Here is a 21,537-nt window from a genome sequence, read left to right as displayed (position 1 = left end):
GTGCTTTAAAAAGGAACTCTCAAATCACACACAAAAAAAATTCTCTCCCCACCCCCAGCCATGGGAAAACTTGAATGAATCATGAAAGTTCTTCCTCAAGTAATCTGTTTGGTGCTAAAAATGAACTAGAGTTCATATTTTGCTTTGTTTTAGGTCACCATGTAGATAAGCCTTAAGAGTGTAGAGCAACTAATTAAGGAAGTGTAAACCATTAAAAATATATTCTGAAGCTCCAATCTACTTTCCACAGGAAGTAGAACTTTTCCTTTGGTTTTAAGGGGAGCAGAAACAACAGAGCCTATGATCAGTTGGGGGGGGGTGTGCTGGTATGATTCTCATTGATTAAAATATCAAGATAATTGAAGTACAAAAGAAAGCCTACAATATTTAAAAAACCTTTTGCTAATACAATTTATGTTGTTGTTTTCACAAAGAGACTACTTCATTTTTTTAAAACAAGAATAGTATGCTAGTGTCAGGCACAGTTATAAAAATTACTTAATGTTATCAGATTTTAAATATTTTTTATATTATAGGTTAGTGATAAATCACTTAATATCTTGGAATCTATTCTTACAATAATATTCAAAGAATTTACATGTGAAAACCTCATCAGTATTTTAGTCTACAACATCAAAAATATCTAAGGGAATTTTCTTTTGAATATACAAAGTAATTACATAATTCTATGTAAAGAGAGGTAACAGAAGAGGTAACCCTAAGAGAAGCTCTTATGGTTGAGTGATTAAAATGTTCAAATGGAGTTATACCTTTTAAAAAACTGGATGTCTGCCAACTTTTAAAGGAAATTTTAAGGAATTATGTCTTCTGTACGTGCACAATAGAATCTCAAGGTTTCTTTTTGGAGCATTTTTGGCTGTGTGGATAGTTCAGGCATTGAAATAAGCCAATTATTGATCTCCTTCAGAAATAGTATAATTTTTGTCATTCTTTTCCCCAATCCACCTTCTTTCAGTGATGCTCCTAACTTGTTAGCATCATGTGTGAGTGATGTGAGTTGGAATGGTGATGGTTCTCTTTTATGTAACAGTGGTACATAGGAACCATTGCCAAAGAGATATTGTCATAAAGATTATAATAAGCAAATGTGACATCTTATGCAATATTATGGAATTTTATATTCTTCCAGACAAATTTACTTAGAAAAAAATGGAAAACCATTAAAATTTGTAAGTCTCTAGACATAGGGATTTTTTTAATTATTATTAATAAACACATTAAAGTTCTATTTAAAGTTTCACACTTTTTCATTGCATCCCCAGGAGGCATCACATCATCCCAAAAGAATGTGAAAATAAGCATAATCTAGAGGGAAGGTGGCATAAAGCATAGCAGTGATTAAAATGTAGGCATAGCAATCAGCAATCCATTCTCTGTTAATATTTCATTTGTTTTCTATAGTTTATATCTATAATTAGTCAAGTGTAGACATGAAGCAAATTTTTAATTTTAAACAGTGAACTGACAGATTTTCCCCACCTCCTAGGGTTAAGAAAGACTGGCATATAGCAATGGACAAAGAGCAAAGCCAAGATCATTTTAAAAAGAAGATGAATAGTTTGCCATTGATCTTTGTTTAGAATTTATTTATCTCAGCTGTAGGCATTGAGTATCCTAGGCTAGTAACAAGTGACCCCATTTTGTTAAAAGATCTCGATCTCTCTCTGTCTTTCTGTCTCTGTGTCTTTCTCTGTCTCTCTTTTAAGTATCTAGTTAGTCTGGAAAAAAAAGTTGGCAAAGTAGTAGCTTCCTTAAACAGTGCTATTTTAAGTACAAATTCATGGTGTGACTCTGATGCAACACCTTCCTGGGCTATGGGTCAGAAGCAAGGCTTTCCCATTGGAAGGTTCAAAGCAGTATTATTTGTTCTCAGTGTTAGTCTAACAAAGCTAATGTGTTACCAAAGACATGTGATAGGTTTATTTTGCAAATACTGAACAGAAAACAATAAACATGGTGAATATGAATGCTAATTATTTTAAATTATGTGTATCTTACATTTAAACAGACCAGGAATATTATTGCAGATTCCTCCTCTCAAATTCATAATGACCAAGCATCAGTGTTTCTTTTTTGTCAGGGTGGCCCTTTACATAACTTTTCAGAAGACTAGCAATTTATGTATGGTTTATTGGCAGTGGAACTATGCCATCTTTTTTTTTAACCACTGTCAAAGTAGTAAAAATGTTAGTGGTAGGTTAAGGTTTAACTCTGAACCCAAACAACCAAATTAAACAAAAAATTAAATCCTTTGTAAATAATTTCCAGATTTAGGATCTCAAAGTTTTGTTATATAGTCAAGACTTTGCTCACAAAACTACTGTGTTTTATTTTGTGTTTGTATGGCATATAATAGGTCCTTAAATAAATATTTGTTGAATGTTTTTTAATTAGTTTGCTGACATGTTGTTCTGTATGCATTTTTGAAACCCTTAGATGAAAATTGCTACCTAAAACAATGAGCACACTTCTCATCATGTAACATGGTAAACACAGTAATGGGATACATATGATAATGTACAGTAGATAGGGAGCAATAGAGGCAAGGCAGAGGAGAGATCCAGACTTTTAGTGTTCTAGGAATATTTAAGCAGGGAGAGAGCAAGTCTTATTTCCCAGAGGAGGTGGCACCTGATGAGCCACCTGAAAGGACTCTGAAAGGCAGAAATAAGAGGAGGTGTGTTCTGGGCATAAGGGGTAGAAGTGTCCACCCAAAAGGTAATGGAGGCCAAGCTAGAATGGTGAAATTGTGAGTTAGAGATAAGGGGAAGGAAGGTAAAGATGTACAATAACACCAGAAACAAAAAATTATAATTAAGTTATTAAGTATTTTTTCAGTCATCTCTGACTCTCTGTGACCCTATCTGGGATTTTCTTGGTAGAGATACTGGAGTAGCTTGCCATTTCCTTCACCAGCTCATTTTACAGATGAAAAAACTGAGGCAAAGTGAAATGACTTGCCTGGGCTTACACAGGTAGTAAGTTTCTGAGGCCAGATTTGAACTCAGGAAGATGAGTCTTCCTGACACCAGGCCCAGCACTCTATCTACTGCGCCACCTAGCTGAATTGTAAATAAGAAACTAGGTAAGTAATTTGATAATTTTTCTTCTATGCTTATGGGCCTTTCCAGTTTCCAAAATGAAGACACACCAAATTCCTTAACCATTATTGACATATAATAGTAAAATCTCACAATTATGATAGTCTCCTAAAACTAAAAAAAAAAGAAATTATTAGAACACCTTCCTAAAGTGAAAAAGAGCCCTTTTCTATACACATGTTCAGTGAGAAGCCACTGGAAATCCGATGTTGCAGTATGGTAAAGCTGGGCTTGAATTAGACTGTTGAAATCAGAGTGAAAAGAAAGTGACAAATAGAATAGGGGAGATTTAAACATATTTAGAGATAGAGGACAAGAAATCCCAAAAAAGGGCAGAGTTGGAAATGCAAGAGAGAGTAGGAATAATTGTGGTAATAAGTAATGGAAGGAGGGCCCAAGAAAAGAGAAGAGGGAAGAAGAGCAAAGGAATTAATTATTAGGAGAAGCTCATCCTCTGAGAACAAAAGAAAGAGGTAGAAAGGGATTTGAGGAAGATGATTTCACATGGCCCTGATTTTAAGAGGTGAGGCTATTTGTTCAGAGAAAGAATGCTGGGCATGGGGTTGGGGGTTGGGAAGAGAGAATGCTTGTATGAGGCTACCCTCCTTGCTACCCCCAGTTCATCCATCCAACAAGTACATAACATGATATTTGCCCTCTCCCGATCACAGACCCAGGGCTCTAAGAGTCTTAAGAGCCTTCTGGTCTAATACTCCTTAACTCAAAGATCTAAATGTCATGTTGGGAAAAGAAAACTGAAGTCACATGAAAAAATCAATGAACAATCAAAGATTGTACATAATTGCTAAATTATGTGGTATAAATTATTTGCCCTAGAAAGTTATAGGGGCAGCTAGGTGGCACAGTGGATAGAGCGCAGGCTTGGAGTCAGGAGGACCTGAGTTTAAATTTGACCTCAGACATTTGACACTTACTAGCTGTGTCACCCTGGACAAGTCACTTAACCCTGATTGCCTCTCCAAAAAAAAAAAAAGTTATGAAGAATGGGTAAAAGTTGCCAGGGAAGCTTTCTCTGTGTCCCTGAACTTGAGCAGACCCTTGAAGGATGGATAAGATTTAGTTAAGGTAGGGAGAAGCATGCATTTCAAGTAGCGAAAATATGAACAAAGGCATGGAGTTTGGACAGAACAATTTGTATTCATGCAGCACTGAACTTCTAGACTAGAGCAGAGGTGTACTCTCTCTATATTTTATACTTAGCTCTTAAAATTAGTTTTATTCTGCTAAGGTTTTTAGAATTTTTTTTTTCATTATTGTACTCAATTATGGTTTTAGAAATTGTCACGGAATTTAGCTTAATTTTCTCTGGGACAGATTTCTAAGATAAATAGAATCAGTTTTGTGGGGAAGATGATGATCATATATAGGGGAGTCCTGAGAAAAACATTTATAAACCATAGAATGATGGTTCTTCTTAGTGTTAAGATTTGAATAATCCTCATTTTAACTTTTACTTTAAAATATACTTTTCCATCACCTTTACTTTTGTATTGAGTGCATCCGTCCACTAAGGGGCACTCTTTCCACACTATGTTCCTTCAAAAGTTTGAGAAAATCCCAGAATCAGCTCCACATTCTTGCTTGGCTTTGTTTGTTTGTTTCTTTTTGGTTTGGTTTAGTAACATGGTGCTCCCCCTCCCCTTAATCATTCCTGTCTTCACCTTGGCTTTATAATAGCTATAATTATTAATAGAAATAACAAAATGTGCATACAAATATTAGACTGGTGTGATTCTTGCTCATGTGTATATATTATTCAATTCAGTCTTTTTTCAGTGGTTTTTGAATCTTTGTCACCTCATTTGGAGTTTTCTTGACAAAGATACTAGAGCAATTTGCCATTTTCTTCTCCAGCTCATTTTACAGATGAGTAACTGAGGCAAACAGGGTTAAGTGACTTGCCTAGTAAATGTCTAAGGCTGGATTTGAACCTCAGAAGGATGTCTTCTTGACCCATGTATATTATATGTGTATGTAATTACAAACATGTAAGTTTAACATTTTAGAACTCAACCACATGGTTGCCAAGAGTAATGAAAGAATTCTAATTATGCTTGAAAAATAATTCTGTCATAGATAGATAGATTCTAGTTGTTCATCAATAACATCATGAGGCTATGTCTTGAGTTGTGGTGAATTAGATTTAAGTGAGGTTGTCCTCCCTTCCCCTGCCTCAAAAAAGGAGGTATAAATTACATCTCAGTATATGAAATCTAAGCACAAAAGAAGGAAAACCAATTAAAAAGGAAACCCAGGAGTAATTTCATGAACACAACTTGAATTTTTAAATTATCAGAAAAATGGAAGTGTCGGTGTGTGTGTTGGGGGGCAGGAATTGTGCAGACAGCACATCTATGAAGAATGAGACTGGTTTTCCCTGTGGCGCTTCAAAAGCTGTCTCATTACTTCATAGAAAGACTATAGATATACACACACACAATTTTCACATACCTAATTATATGTATTCAATATAATTACTACTATTAATGATGTTTCCATGAAGAATTTCTTATATTTACATAGTGTTTTTACATTTAGCAAGGTAGTAGAAAAGATTCCTCATTCATTTTTGTAGATAGTTTTAAATGTCTGATCTCTGGGATACTCCATGAACCATCAAAATATTTCAGATTGAAACTGGAGGCTCTTTTCATAATATTAGTCCTATGGCTGCACACAGTTGATTCAGAGGGAAAGTTTCTAGGTTAAAAGTCATGTTCACCTGGACAAAAACATGCTTTTGATTTCATAGGAACACTTGCAAAAAGAAAGATTCCATCAACAACTGACAAGGTCCCAAACTAAAAGGAGAGTAAGGTTTTCTCCCCCCAACTGTGGTATTTGCCTAAGCAGAAATTAATGAGGGAGAATCATGTTCTGCCTTCTCAGCAAGAAGGATCTGAGAAAATGTGCTTGTGGTTTTCCAACTTGTCTTTCTTTGAAGATGTTAAGTATCAAGGAACCAGGCTTCTAACCATATAGACCTAACAGTAACCCCAGAATTAGTAGTGCCTTTGCCCAAGTTATAGGGAGTGGATGCTTCCCTTTATTTGATGCCATCTACCAGTGTTGTGTTTGTTCAGTCCCAGGTCTGAGCTGGGAGATTAAGAAAGTGTGCAGTGCTCTCATATGTGTCCAATTATTAAAAAAATCTTATTTCTCTAGTGGGTGATTGAAAGAGAGTGGTCCTGCTACTGATGCACTCCTCTTGAAACAGCCTCTTTAAACAGGCCAAAGGGACTCCGGCAAAGAGTCACTTTTTCCTGGATGAGAAAAAGGAGCAATTGGAGGAGCCATCATTCCAAAGGCTCCTCTGATGTTGATTGGGACACAAATGACCTCATATTTCCTGGCAGTCCTTCCCTAGCACTACTGGCAGTCCTGCAAAGCCACCTCAAGTCACTTAGTGCTATTCTTTGGAAGATTTATACTGATTGTGGCTTCTAATTGGCAAGTTGATTTCCTAGAGTAGTGCAATATAGTCTTTATACACTAGAATGAATCCTGCTGTAGAGAAAATGGACAGAAATAAACTTGAAAAGTGTCAGAAAGTTCATGGTTCATTAATCTATCAACTATTTATTAAGCTCACTTACCATATGCTGCACATAACATTTCTTTAGGACTGTAATGACTTGGATGTGATCTTGCGCTTGTCACTCTCTGTCTAGCACTAACGTTCTGTGCTTTGATGAAGGGCTTCTCCACCCTTGAGCTTTTTGAGGAAGCTTTTTATGCCTTCCCCTGACAGCTTACCTTCAACCACTTTCTCATATATTGTTTCTACCTCATTATTTATTGGCTGTCTCCATCATTATTATGTATGCTTCTTGATGTCAGGGGCTGGGTTTTTGTTTTTTGTCTTTCTTTCTATCCCCAGCACTTAGTAGTTGTGCTTTCCCTCTGTTGATTATTTCCTATTTATCCTGCACATAGCTAGTTTGTGTATTTTTACATGTTATCTCCCTCTGTGAGCTCATCAAAAGCAAGAACTGTCTTTTGCCAATCTCTTTCTACCCCCAGCACTTAGCACAGTGTCCAGCACATAGTAGGCAGTTAATAAATACCGATTGACTGATTGACACATAGTAAGTGCTTAGTAAATGCTTATTGACTTACTGATACTCCCCCAATACCCTGGAGAATCTTACTTTATTATTTTATCATTTGGGGTAGAACTACCTATGTGCCACTTATCTGTGATCTCTCATTTTTGCTAAGTGACCAGCCCACTTTCCTTTCTAATCCTAAATCTTTACTTAGCATTAGAAATGGGTTTTTTACACCATTTCTCACATTCAACTCATCATCAATAATATGCTACAGTCTGCTGATGTTTACCATGTATCTTTCCTTTGTCCTTTGGATTATTTGTAATTCTAATTCTTCCAAGATTGTAGTGTTTCATAATTGGCAACCATAAGGAGAATATCCATGTTAAAGAGGCGGACTTTTGTAGGAGCAGCCAGTGTGGAATTTTAGAAAGCGTTGCACCATTTCCCAAGTGAAATCCATCCCAATGTCTTTATATACCAATTTCTAGGCCTAGCTCATTGTCTATCTGTAGTGCTGTCAAAGATACACAAGATGACCTAATTCAGTGGGCTTCCTGTCTGTACAATAGGTGTATGCCACATTCCTGATAACAGGTATTGATCATATACTTGATTTTTTACCCATATAGACAATGAAAACTGTCTTTTTTTTTTCCTACTAATGTAGATCTCTTTGAGAAGTCTTTGTAGTGTTCCTGGACTCAGTACAAATAGTACAGTCACATAATTGTGGAATCAGAATCTATCTGGTCTTAGATTAGAAACATTTGGAGGATCTAATCAATAAGAAATCATTTGACTGAGACTTTACATGTGAGATCTTCTGTGGCACTGAAGAGAATCTCAGTGAATGGGAGATAATGTAAGATCATGACATTTAGAGCTAAAAGAGACCTTAGAAATCTAGTCCAACCACCTCATTTTGCAAATGAGGAAACTTAATAAATCACAAAACATGGAACACACTATCTGTCCCTTGAAGTTGAGGATAGAGCCCTAGAATTGGAATAATAAGATTGAGTATCTAGTCCCAAAGCTAGGAGCCATTGGAATTTGGGGCAAGTGACTTCTTCTTTCATATCAGTGGTAACCATTTTTACCATGTAGGTATAGAATTAAAAATAAAAGAAAATAAAAAGAACTAGTAAGGTGTTTTATTGAACTAGAAAACATATGGGTGAGTTTTCAGAAAATCATAATTCACCTCTTTCTAGCTTGGAAAATAGAATAGGGAACTAGATATAAAAAGCATGTTATCAGTTGAAGCCTCAAAATGTATTTTAAAAATAGTGACCAACAGAGATTCATTTTTAATTAGGTGCAGATTATGCATTTTAGTATCTCTCAATTAAATGAATTTATGAAACTCATCACTTTTAAGGCATTTGTTTTCTTTCCCTTAGATGTGTTATTGTGATGAGTGGGCTATGAAAATTATGTTAATTTCAGTGCATTATTTGTATAATGCAACCTTCAGAACAGAGCCCTAGAAAAAGGGAGAAAACTTGAATGCCATTCTGAACCCATTGCACAGTGATTGTAATTTAAATTTGCCTTCTGAAACAAGGAGAGATTGGGGACTCATGCTTTTATCTATAAAGTACTCAACTGAGTAGGTGTAATGTGCTATAAACAATAAGGATAAAAGTAATGATTTATAGTTTAAAAAAAAGAAGTATTAGCCTTAAAATCTATAACCAGTTTTTCACTAAAGTTTAGCTTATAGGAATATTGAGCCAAAAGAGGGGCATTACTTTTACGTTAACTGAATTAAAAAATAATGGTACCTCTCCTCTTTGCTCTCCAGTTTTCAATGTGCTTTCACAAGCATTATTATCTCAGTTGATCCTTACAACAGCCCTGTGAGGTAGGTAATATATGGGGGAGCTCAAGAAAAGAAGTTAATATCCTTTTTCTTGAGAGCTTAAAAAGATAGGGAAGAAGGCTCTTATCTCCCTTCTTCAGAGCTGATACCTATTAATACTGGACCATGCAGGTATGTGATCCTATCCTTCTGAGTCTAACCTCCTTACACAGCACAAAAATGACAAGTTCCCCAGATTAACTGCTTCATGTTCCTATTTTCATTCAGTCTTCTAAATTTCACCTTAGAAGCTCCATAGGAATCTCTCCTCCTTTAGGGCCTATTCAATGTAAACAGCTCCTAGTATTGCAGAACAGCAGAACTGCAAAGAACTGCAATCACTTCAGGGAAGGAATGTAAACAGGCTGAGAATTCATCAGCCTACACTGTCTCTTTTTTAAGAACTTGGGTCCCATGCCAGGCAGTGTTTGCCTCTGTCCGTATCTGGAAAATGATCCCGACTATATACTATGACAGACAGGAACACGTTCCGGCTAAAAGCAATTTCGCCAAGAAATAAATATGTCTGTAAAATTGTCCAGATCTTTCTGTAGAGAAAATCAGAAGTCTAAGAGAAGGACATTCATGATGACTCAGTGGTTCCTCTGTGGTTTTTATGAAGCTACAGGATTCATTCTAAGCTAGACCACTATCTGCACATGGACCCATACAAACACAATGGCACAGTTCCAAATTGTTCTATACTTGAATGTAAATATGAACAGAGTATGGAGACAGGTGTTTCATACACCTCCCAGTTGTCTGCCACCTCTCTGGCCGTGGGAAATCTCTTTCTGACATCTGTTAGCGAAAGAAAATATCTCCAGGTACACAGTTAGAAGAAGGTACAGCAGGGCTAGTGTTAGAGTAATTGGGATAGGCTTGGGGTTTGGCACCACCACTCTCTCAACTAATTAGTTTTAGGAGTGTGTTTGTGTGAGTGTGTGTGTACACATGCATGCATATGTGGTGTATATACACATATGTATATGTGTATTTACATGTATGTGTACATATGTATACGTAGAAAGATGTGTTGTGTATATGTGTGTATATGCATACATATGCACATATTTCTATGTATATATTCACCAGACTAGCCAGTTATATCTGAGATAGTAGATAGGGATGCCTCAAAGCATTCTTAGTCTGAAAAAACTATGCCCACCTCTTGGCTTCCCCTTTCCCATGCCATGTCCCCATCTCCTCTCTCCTCTAAGGAAAAAATAAAAAAATAGAGATAGGCTTAAGAATCACACCTAGGCAGGAAAGCCTAGAGATTGCTGCATAGGCCTGTAGTCTGGAAAAGAAAGTGAAGTGATGAATTGTGGGCTCAGAGAATCCTGATGTAACCCTACAACAAATTAGTCTATCATTCCTCAGAAAACAGGGATGGGAAGGTAGCTACAATGCTAGTAATAGCCTACTTTCACATTGCCCTCCCTCCTCTTGGATTTCTGCAAACTTATTTGCTATTTTGAAAAAAAATTATTAGTTAAGAAATGCCTTTCTCTTTCAAGTTGGTTCTGGAGTCGAAGGAGCTGGGTTTGAAACCTGTCCTTGCCACTTTCTGCCAGTGTGACCTTGGGGTATGAACCTCTCTGGGCTTCAGTTTTATCCTCTGTAAAAATAAGAGGTTTGGACTTGGTAACATCTAAGGTGTTTTTCTACCCCTAAATCTCTGATCTTTTGAGACAGATAAAAATGCATTTGGGACTTAAAACAATTCATGAAAGAAATAGGGGTTTCAGTGACATTTTCTAGCTCCCACTGGGCCATATTTGAATGATTTTGGAGCAATAAGTACTCCTTACTCTCCCTACCTTGCCTATAGAAGAAAAGAAAACTTAATGATTTGTGAGTGTTCCAGATTTCCTTGGTTTATCTCTCTCTGTTGATATAAATATCCCTGTAGCCACTCCTGAGGGAGACTTATATAAAATTGTATAAAAATAAGCAGAGGAATTTTGTTGTTTTGGCCATCAATGCCAGAAGAATAAGTAAAATATCCTTGTACCTGAAGTGAAATTGTTAAAATACAATTGTATTTGCTCTGGGAATTAAAAAAAATCCTTTTTAGTTACCCATGCCATTAATAGGTTATCAAAGGATGTGCTGCAATATTTGGCAGCTTGCAGGCTAATTACACAAGCTGCCTAAGAAGCAAGAAGTAGTGCTCTGTTCTAACTGAGAACAAAAGCTGAGAAACACAGAGGGGATGCTGCGAAGGCTGGAGCTAGCCAGTTTGAACCAGCACCAGTTAGTAATGACAGGGAAAGAAGAGGTGGGATAAGGGGAGAGGAGGAGCCCTCAGAGGAAAAAAAAGCATCACATTCCAGCAGAATCTCCCTCCTCTGTGATTCACTGTTTCAGCCACATTAGACAATCTGATTTGAATGTGTGGTTATGGGCAAAACCCTCCCACAATCTTGCTGCTCAGAGAAAGATTCAGAAATAGCAGTGTGCATTATATTACAACATGGTTCTCTGTAATTCTTTTGCTGATTTTTTAAACTTTATTTTTTGACCGAGTCATGGCCTGTTAGAGCTGATAATAGAAGTTCATTTGTTTTGAGACATTTTTAAAAACTCTACCCCTAACCATAAAGAATTCAAGCTAAGTTGTCATTGTTGTTGTTTTTAATGGTTCTCTTCTTTTGAGGTTACAAACCATATTACACATACTCTCTTAAGGTATTGTCCAGTTAGAGTTTTACACATTTTCTATAAAGGATAATCAGAGGACTCCCAACCATTTAGCTCTTTAAGGAAATGATATGGCAGGGCAGGGCCTACATGAATTATTGTGTAGGTGGGGACTGACCACAAGATTTGACTCTTATCTTCAGGTCCAAAGGAAGATGAAATCACTACATAAGATTAAACATGTCTGTGATCACTTAGAATATAGGAAAGGCATTCATTTGCTGAGAAGAACCTTGGAATTTAGTTGGAATTTTGAGAAAAATAGAGATTCTACCGAATTCCATGTCTTTCAGTCTGACTGTATAATAAGTTCAGCTTTTGAGAGCTACTGAACAGTAATATTAATCGACTTGCTAAAGTTGCACTACCACTCCATTCACCATTCCTGTGACTTTCCTGACCAAAATATCCCTCTCTGGGATCTCCCCTATATGTGTTATCTGTGCTTGTTAGAATGTAATCTCCTTGAGGGCAGGAAGTAGCTTGCTTTTTTGTATTCATTTCCCTGGCACTTAACACAGTGTCTGGCACATAGTAAATGCTTAATAGTATTTTTTCATTCATTTCATTCATTCATTGAAGGGAAAGGATGAATTCTGGCCTTAGGAAAAACAAACATTTAGGTAGGTTATTATTGTCTTATAGCATTTGGTCCTAGAGAAGCCAAGTCAGTGCTGTCACTCTGTTTTCATTGTTTGGGAACTCAGAATGTTATAGAATTAGCACATGATTATTCATGGTAGTTGGTACCAAAAAAAGGATGGATGATCCAATAACATTGTTGAAATCAATTATTTCACCTCTCTTACTCACATCCCCTAGCAGTCTCTCCCATATCCCAATCCCCCGAACCAAAACAGCTAACAAGGAAGTTGGACTGGCCAGACTTCCACATATTCATGTTGCTCCTACTCACCTTCTGGTCAATATTCTAATAAGTGGTGAAATGTGTGAAGGGGGAATAACAGAAAGAAGTCAGTCCCAAAGTTCACACTGTAAGTTTTTAAAAGCTGACCTTTCTTTGGACAGGGCTCACTGACATGTAATATTCAATCATATATTAAACTAGGATTTATTAAATATCAAACTTAAATGTAGCGATGAGGTAAGTGCTGAGGAAGACATTAAAAACTAATTGTAATCTGTATAACACTTTACAGAATAATTATGTTAAATTTATATAGTGTTTTAAGGTCTGCAAAGTGCTTTATATGCATCTTCTCATTTGATCCTGGAAATAAATTTGTAAGGTATGTAGTTCATATATTAGTATTTCCTTGGAATCTATCTAGATCAGCCCATTGCCTAAAAATAAACAAAAAGTAGCTGTCTAGCCTCTGTATGAAAATCTGCAATGATAGGTAACTCACTATCTCCTGAGTAAGACTGTTCAATATTTTTCTTCCTAAATTGAGCCAAAATTTGCCTCTCTAAAAGTTCTACCCATTTACTCCTAGTTTTCTGTCCTCTGGAGCCAAGTAAAACAAATCCAGTTTTTTTTCTACATGTAGCATATGCTCTGGATTTACTCTCCCAACTTCAGGTTGTACTGCAAGTTAGGTCCCCAGATGGTAGATCCTTTGTGTCCTCTCAGGATTCTAGGCGTACCTCTGAGAGATTTGGAATGTATTTATCAAATGCAATAGTTCACAAGCCCCCAGTGGTTGTAATCTCTCTTTTGATTATCTGTTGATATCAATTAGTCAAACTTAATTAACTTTGAGAAAGCGGAATTTACTAAGATCATATAATAAGAATTGGTACAAAACTTCCTCCCACCCTCAACGTCTGTGACACACTTTTTCATCAGTACATACAGGGCCCAGAAGAATGTGAGCTCAAGATAAGAGAACACATGTGGCTGAGGAGTTATTCAGAGCTACTGGTTGCTTTAAGTCTTTTTCTCCCCTTTGTGGGGTCCTTATGAATTTCTTGTAAGTATGGTTTAGCTTTTCTTCTAGGCTTCTTGCTCAATTCTGAAGCTTCCTTTTCTCCCTATGTCCAGTTTGCCCTTGGCTCCTGATGTAGACACTGCATTAGCTGTTCCAGAGCTAGGATGTTGATAGCAAAAATTTTCTACTCTCTGAAGTCAAAGTCTTCTTGTGGTAATGGTGGGTGACAGAGATAGAGGACACAGAGACCAAGATTAATTGCCTCTCTCACCTTATCATTCAGCCTGTATCTCTCTATTATATCCACAGGATATAATGAAATACTTTTTTTTAATTTGTTTTATAGAAATGTCGCATTCCTCTGCTGTGATTATCATCTTTCTAAGTGTTCATATGCTTTACTTAGAATAATGTGTGTAACATGTAGGTGTCCCTTATGTGACTCTTGGGGCAGTACAGTAGTGCGCATTCTGCTGCGTCAGCAGCCCACATCAGGTTGTGTGCTGCTTTCCATAAGTCTATAGTGAGACTATATGTCATAATTATTTATTATCCAGTGGGGAATAAAATATTCTAGTTGCCCACCAAGTGGCATTTTCTTTGAGCAATCAGGCCAATGGCTACTTCTGTTCCATTCTGGTGTATATGTGGTAAAGCCTTTCTAAATGGTACAGTATCCCCACTAGCCACAATAGGGTGCCCAGTCTGGCAGCATCTTGGCTACTTCCCATTGCTAAACACCTAGTTCAGCATTAGCTAGGGGATGATATAGAATAATACTCTATTTCAAAAATAAAAAAAGCTGTAGCTCTAAATCCTTGAGCCTTTCACTGAGCTTCCTTCTTTTTGTTCATCTTAATCTTCCACCTCATAGCTCATATATTTCACATAATTGATTGAACATAAAAATGGAAGAAAAGAATGAAAAGGTATCTGTTAAGCATTCACTAAGTGTCAGACACTGTTAGGTACTGAGAATACAGATACAATAATGTTACATTTCTTTTCCTTGAGGAGCTTATATTGTAGTTGAGGTTGGAGACAGGGATGGGAAACACATAGGAGGGATGATCAGAAAAGAGAATTGTCTCTTCAGAGTGACTCTGAAGAGTCACAGGGATAGTGAGTTGATCAGTTGGACAAACAATTGACATTCTCTTTCCAGACACCTGGGTAGTAATTGCCCCGAGCAGTAAGTAGAAAGTATATGTGGAGGGGTGGGGTGTTTGAATCATATGAGAGGTAGGGACTAAGCCAGCTATATATAGTAAGCTAGGTGAGTTTGCATTCATTCACTCACCAATCAAGACAACTCAGCCCCAGGGCTAGAGTTTCAAAGCTGAATGGATTAACTGTTCCAGGGACTGAGGGTATTATTTCTGGAAAAGGAAAAAATGTAAGGGTCCCACAAAGGACTGTTTGTTTCCGGCCATCTCCCCAACCCTTCTCCTTCTTGATCTCACAGTTCTCCAGGTATGGCCAGGGGAACTCCCAAACCACAGCCTGCACATCATGCAGAAGGAATCGGGGAGAGGGTGAGACTGTATATCTGGGTCCCGGCTCTGGATCATGGACTGCGTCAGGTCTAACATAGATCCTATGGTAGGGTAATTCATGTGTGGCAATGAGCAGAGAAAAAGGAGATAACAGAACCGAAAGAGCCCCACACTGCCAGCCCCTCCCCTCTTCTGCTTCATGCCAGAATTCCAGCTTGCTAATAATACTAGTCTAGGTTTCAGTATGTAAAGCTCTCTGCTTTTCTTTCCCTGGCTTCTCACCTTAGATTGGCCTAGAAGGCTGTCACAGGCAGCACCACTCAGTTTGTATATTCCCAAAGAAAGTCATTTGTGAGCTGCTTGCCTCCTGGTGCCTGCTTCCACAGAGGACACTCAATGAGTCTCTAGCTTTATACAAACATACCTTTTGTTCCCCAACTGCTATCACTGAAGTGAAAACACACAAAGGTTTGGTGCACTGCTGTTGTAGTTGTTACTTGTTGTTTTTTACATCTGGCAGTGTAATATCTGCTAATAAAAAAGAGAGGACAGAAAGCAAGAAGGGGAGGGGGAAGGGAAGTACTGGCCAGCACAGTTGGTTAGAAATACAGCTGCCAGTTTTAAGCTTTTCTGACTGCGAGGGCAGGAAATGGCTTTTTTTTTTCTGCTTAGACACTGGAGAGGGGCAGTTGCCAAAGCAGCTTTCTTCTTGAGATCACAGTCTCAGGGAGTGAGAATGGGAGGTGGAGAGTTAGAAGATTCTCAGGGGGTGAATCTCACCAAACCAGATCCATACAGCATCACAGCACCTCGTCCTCTACGACCAATCAGCTCTTCATCAGTTTCTTTGAATGAAAGAACCGGGTGCCTTTCCCCATATGTTCCCAACATGGAGGACGCCTGCTTCCACATACCAAACTCTGCCTCCTCCTCACTCTCCTGTAACAATCACAGACACCTCCACCCATTTCAAAACCTTAGTGGTCAGTGGAATTCTGGAAGAGTGTCTGCATCTCTATGGTTACCTTATTGCAAAGCCAGACTCCATTGCAGGGTTATATAGGGGACATCAGAAGATGAGTCATGAAAGAAGCATCAGCCTTCCTCTTCATCTCAGCAGCATGGCAGGAGTCATAATAGCTGTTAATCTTGAGATTCGGGATTGATCTGGATTGCCTCTGCGATTCATGTCTCCAGAAGTTTCAATAGGCTTCGAGGTTGTGGCTATCAAAACAGTGGCAACAGGTATGACATTAGTCCTCGATGTCCTCTCACCTCATAAAAGCCCCAAAGTCTCCCTCACATAGTTAGCTGGTCCTTGCCCTTGTGGCTGTCAGTATATAGTGACTGCCCCTGGCCCACCATTGTCCCCTCTGTGGTGGTCATCCTGCACAACTCTCAAGGGTGGTGGAAGAAGAAAAAAATGATGGTGTTGACTTGGATCCTCACGTAGAGGAAACAGCTCTGCAGAAGTACCACTGAGTCCATCAGAGAATTCTAGAATTTTGCCAGGGAGTGAAACCAGATTCCCTGGTCCTTACCTTAAAGAACCCACCTTGTTCTCTCTTTTGAAAACTGAGCCCATCTTAGCCCATCCTTGGCACCATCCTTATTCTCCATGATTTTTCATAGATAGACAGCAGCTCAACACTCATAGCCACAAGTCTTTTAAATACCATAGGAGTTAATTTTGTCCTGGTGATCTGAACTCACTTCCTTGCCATCTCTTTGTTTATCTTTTTATTTGTATTAGACACTGAATTTTAATAAATGCCATTTTAAAAAATTTCTTAGTCTGAAGATCATTTATTTCTCTGTGGATCTAGTGACCATGGTCTTCCTGTAGTTCCGCACACAAGATCCTCCACTTCCAGATTCTTCCATTTTATCACCCTCTCCTCCATGCTGTCCCTTTCCCCTCTTCCCGCTGACTTCCCTGGCTTCCTCTCTCAGTTTGCTTATGATATCAGCCTTTATATCTAAATTGTTTACTCATTTTGATTTTATTTTGGTATATGGTGTAAGCTGTTGGTCTGTGCCTAGTTTCTGCCGTACCATTTTCCAGTTTTCCCAGCAGTTTTTGTCAAATAATGAGTTCTTATCCCAGGAGCTGGAGTCTTTGGGTTTATCAACCAGTAGATTATTATAGTCATTGACTACTGTGTCTTGTGTGCCTAACCTATTCCTCTGATCTACCACTCTATTTCTTAGCCAGTACAAAATAGTTTTGATGATTGCTGTTTTATAATACAATTTAAGATCTGGTATGGCTAGGCCATCTTCCCTTGCATTTCTTTTTATTAATTCCCTTGATATTCTGGACCTTTTGAAGAACTGTGTGACTTTGACAAATAGGGTGACCAATGAATATAGAACGAGATGTGGATTTAGGAGAACCTGAGTTCAAATTTGGCCTCTGACATTTACTTGCTGTGTGACTCTGGCCAAGGCATTTAATCTTTCTCAGTTTTCCCAGACCTGTTGTGAGGATAAAATGAAGTAATATTTATAAAACATTTTAGAAACCTTAAATCACTTTATAAATGCTGTTTTTTCATTCATTTGTTTGGATGGATGTAGGAAGCTGAAAAGGAAGGGTTTTTAAAAATGTGAAAATTCTAACCCAAGTTTAATTAAGAGAATGTTGACAACATTGATGGAGTCAGGTGGGATAGAGAGATGATGTATTTGATTTTGAACAAGCTGAATTTTTTGCAATGCAGTATCTAAGTGGAGATATCCTGTAGACCAACAATTTCCAATTGTTTTAGTTGCAAAATAATAATATTAATAATAGCTAATATTTATATAGTACCTACTATGCTCCAGGCACTCTGCTAATCCCTTGATAAATATTATCTTATTTCATTCTCACAAAGATCCTGGAAAGTGGGTACTCTTATTATCCCTTTTTTACAGATGAGAAAACAGACAAATGGCGGGTAAGTGACTTGTCCAGGGTTATACAGCTCCTAAGTGTCCAAACTGGTTTTGAACTCAGGTCTTGCTAATTCAAGACCTGGCACTGTAATCACTACACCACCTAGATGCCTCTGCCTCAGTTAGGTACTACTGAAAATTTACGATTTTATGGTTTTCCAGGACCCTCTCTCCTCTCCTTTTCTCTCCTCCCCTTCCTGACCCTTCCCTGTCCTCCTTGGACTAAGGTAAATGAATGCCTCCAAACTCTGCAAAAGCTCCAAAAGGAAGAAAATGATTGCAATGACCACCTCTGCAGAGCAGGTGAGTCTTAAGAGTGTCACTCCCCTCAGGAGAGCTGTGGGGAAGAAGAGATGCTGATCCTGAAGCAAACCTTCTCTGCAACTCTGCTCTTAAAGTCAAAAGCATTGCGACGTTCCCCACTCTACTTTTAGTGTTTGGTCGGGAGATTGGTGTTTGTGGGCGGAAGAAAAGTTAAGAAGGCAGACATTTTTCTTTTTTTTTCCTGAGAATTTAAGGGATTTTTCCAATGATAAATAAATATCTTGGAAGTGATATAATTCAGAAATCCTGCTTCCATTTTTAGTGCTTACATGTTTGTTGTAGGTCATATTGTAAATATGCCAGAAGTTATGAAAATTAGACTAGCAACCCAAACTATATTACAAGTTCTTTTTGCTTTTTATGTATTTTTCTGCATAGTTTTCTAAGTAAGTTAAATGGAACCCTTTCCTTCTTTATATGGAAAGCAACATTTTTATGAGATTTCAATACCAGCATAATTCTTTTAAATTTAAGGTAATATGAAGCAGTTGTTTGTGTGTTTATTTGTTTTTTGTGAGGCAGTTGGGCTTAAATGACTTGCCCAGAGTCACACAGCTAGTGAATGTTATGTATCTGAGGCCTGTTTCGAGCTCACCTTCTCCTGACTTCAGGGCTGGTACTCTATCCACTGCGCCATTTAGCTGCCCCGTTTTTTTTTTTTTAGGAAACTTTTTTTTCTTACCAATGTTAATATGTATATTAATTTTAGTTATCTAAATAAGAAAAGTGACAGGAATTTCTCAACATCCAAGACTGACATTACCATATTAATTTTTAAAATACCATTCTATCGATGGCCTTTTGTTTGTTTGTTTACTTAGTGTTCCAAATATTTTAATAAGAATTCTTTGCGAAGCATTTAAAACACAATTTTGTGAAGATAAACTCTGTTGAAGTAGGAAAGTTATCAGTAAGATGATTTGAAATTTTTACATCCAAAAGGTTCACCTTGGTAGAGGTGGCAATAACAAATCTCTGGTGGGGCCTCTGCAAAGGAATACAATTGAAGGTCAGAGGTCCAGGTAGCAATAGCAATCCATTAACAAGTTGCTTTAGGAAAACTCTTTGGTTGGCCCTGTGTAGCAAGTAAGCATGATTAAAATTGTGCCAAGGGTGATGCTAGTTTCAAATCTCCTTATATGCTGGCTGTAGGGCTTTTTGCCATGACAGCTTTCTGGGAGCAGCTAGGTGGCCCAGTAGATAGAGTGCTGGGCCTAGAGTCATGAAGATTCAACTTTCTGAGTTCAAATCTAGCTCTATGATTCTGGGCAAGTCATTTAATCCTGTTTGCCTCAGTTTCCTCATCTGTCAAATGAGCTGGAGAAGGAAATGACAAAACACTCCAACCTCTCTGCCAAGAAAACCCCAAATGGGATCACAAAGAGTTGGACACTACTGAAAAACAACTGAACACCAACAAAACTCCCCAACTTTCTAGACAGGTCCTTCATAGGTTAATATCCAGGCATTTTGTGAATCTTTACCACCTGAGTATCTTCATTCTTATCAACACCTACTGCTTTCAGATAGTATCAGATACCTTCTTTCTGTTTTTCCTTTTATGCTGGGTTCTAGGTGTAGCATACGTGCATTTGTACATGGCTTACCAGGAATACATTTCTGATCAGGAATATCTACCAATCACTACAGCTAGAACAAGGATCCGACTGCAGTGCTTCCTGGTCTTTTTGACCACATTTTCCATCACATTTCCCTTTTTGTTCTTTGTTTCTTTTTTGACCTTTTTTCCCCCTTTTGGCCATTTTTGTGTTCCATTTTGAAAGAAGGGAAAGAGCTATCCATAGCCTTTTAAAAATTGTTGTAAATAAAAGTTCTTCAGATTCCCATACTGTCAAAATAGTTAGTCTTTAATTAGAATTTTGTTCACATCCCAAAGATTTCATTTTCTATTTATATAACTCTTAAAGGCCTATGTATAGAACCAATAGTTCAGAGGGAAAGATATAAACAACATTCCCGCTGAGCCCTTTCCAATTCACTCTTCGCTTCCTTCTCTGTTACAGAGAACTTCCAAAAATGTCCATACTATTTATTTATGTTAATAATTCATCTTTTTAAAAATATGGACTTTGATACTTTGACATATTCAGAATATCATCATCATGGGTAATAACAGTAGGGGCAACACACTCACATGTAAGATAATACTCACATATGTAGGTTTTTAAAGTATGTTACCTACAGTCTCATTTAATGATCATAGCTGTGTAAGGCAAGTTCTATAGATATTATCTCCCCATTTTTCTGGATAAGAACACTGAGGTTCAAAGAGGTTGGGTGACTCATTAATAATGTGAGAATCAAACCCATGTCTTTGTGGATTCCACACCCACTGCTCTAATCACTATAACACTGTTCTTCACGTTCTCTCTACTATCACAGCACACAGTTCATTCATGTTTCATGGTTTACTATTTCTGAAAAATTCATCATTATGTGGGCAAGCTAATGAGCCTTTCATACATAGTGAGTTTCCTCCTTGGACAACAGGCTCACAATCAATTACATTAAAGCCTTTCTAGCTTATTAAGAGGAGTCAGATTTTAAGAAACCAGGATCCTCTCATCATGGAAAATGCTCTCTCTGAGAGCATAAAAAACAAAAGAAAAGGAAAAGCTATTATTCTGTAAAGATTATACAAAACAGATGATTTTTACAGTCATTTGCTTTTTTTTTTAACATTCCTGACTTTTCTCAAAAACAACTTACTGGGCCCAATTTACTCTATTCTTTTTATGACCTTCAGGAACCAGATTGTCTTTTCTTGTCAATGACACTTGGCTCATTCTTATTTTTATAAATACCTGTCTTTCTGCAAGTATCCATGCTAATTTTGTAAATGGGGAAAGTAATTGTTTATGGAGATAGAAAGTCAAGTTAAGGTTGATGACTTTCCTGGACCATTTCCTACAACTAGAAATCACAAGGCCTATCTAATACAAGGCAGAGTGGTGGCAATGTTACTGTTGCCTCCTTTTATATTCTCTGTCAGCCAGGGACTCAAACATGTATTATGATATTCTTATACTTCAAAATTTTTGTAAGAACCTATGACTGGTGCATCTCCTGCAAACCAAAGGGGAAAAAAAAGCTTTA

General features: G+C 37.6%; 1 protein-coding gene across 1 annotated transcript in view; it reads left to right on the top strand.

Annotated features, from left to right (window-relative positions):
- ADGRV1 (adhesion G protein-coupled receptor V1) overlaps positions 1–21,537 on the top strand; it is a 712,618-nt gene that overhangs the window by 391,718 nt on the left and 299,363 nt on the right.

This window comes from Phascolarctos cinereus, unplaced genomic scaffold (genome assembly GCF_003287225.1).
Source record: "Phascolarctos cinereus isolate Bilbo 61053 unplaced genomic scaffold, phaCin_HiC Scaffold_4;HRSCAF=312, whole genome shotgun sequence".
Taxonomy (NCBI): Eukaryota; Metazoa; Chordata; class Mammalia; order Diprotodontia; family Phascolarctidae; genus Phascolarctos; species Phascolarctos cinereus.
Note: the sequence above shows the minus strand (reverse complement) of the source record. Positions and strands in the feature narration are given on the sequence as shown.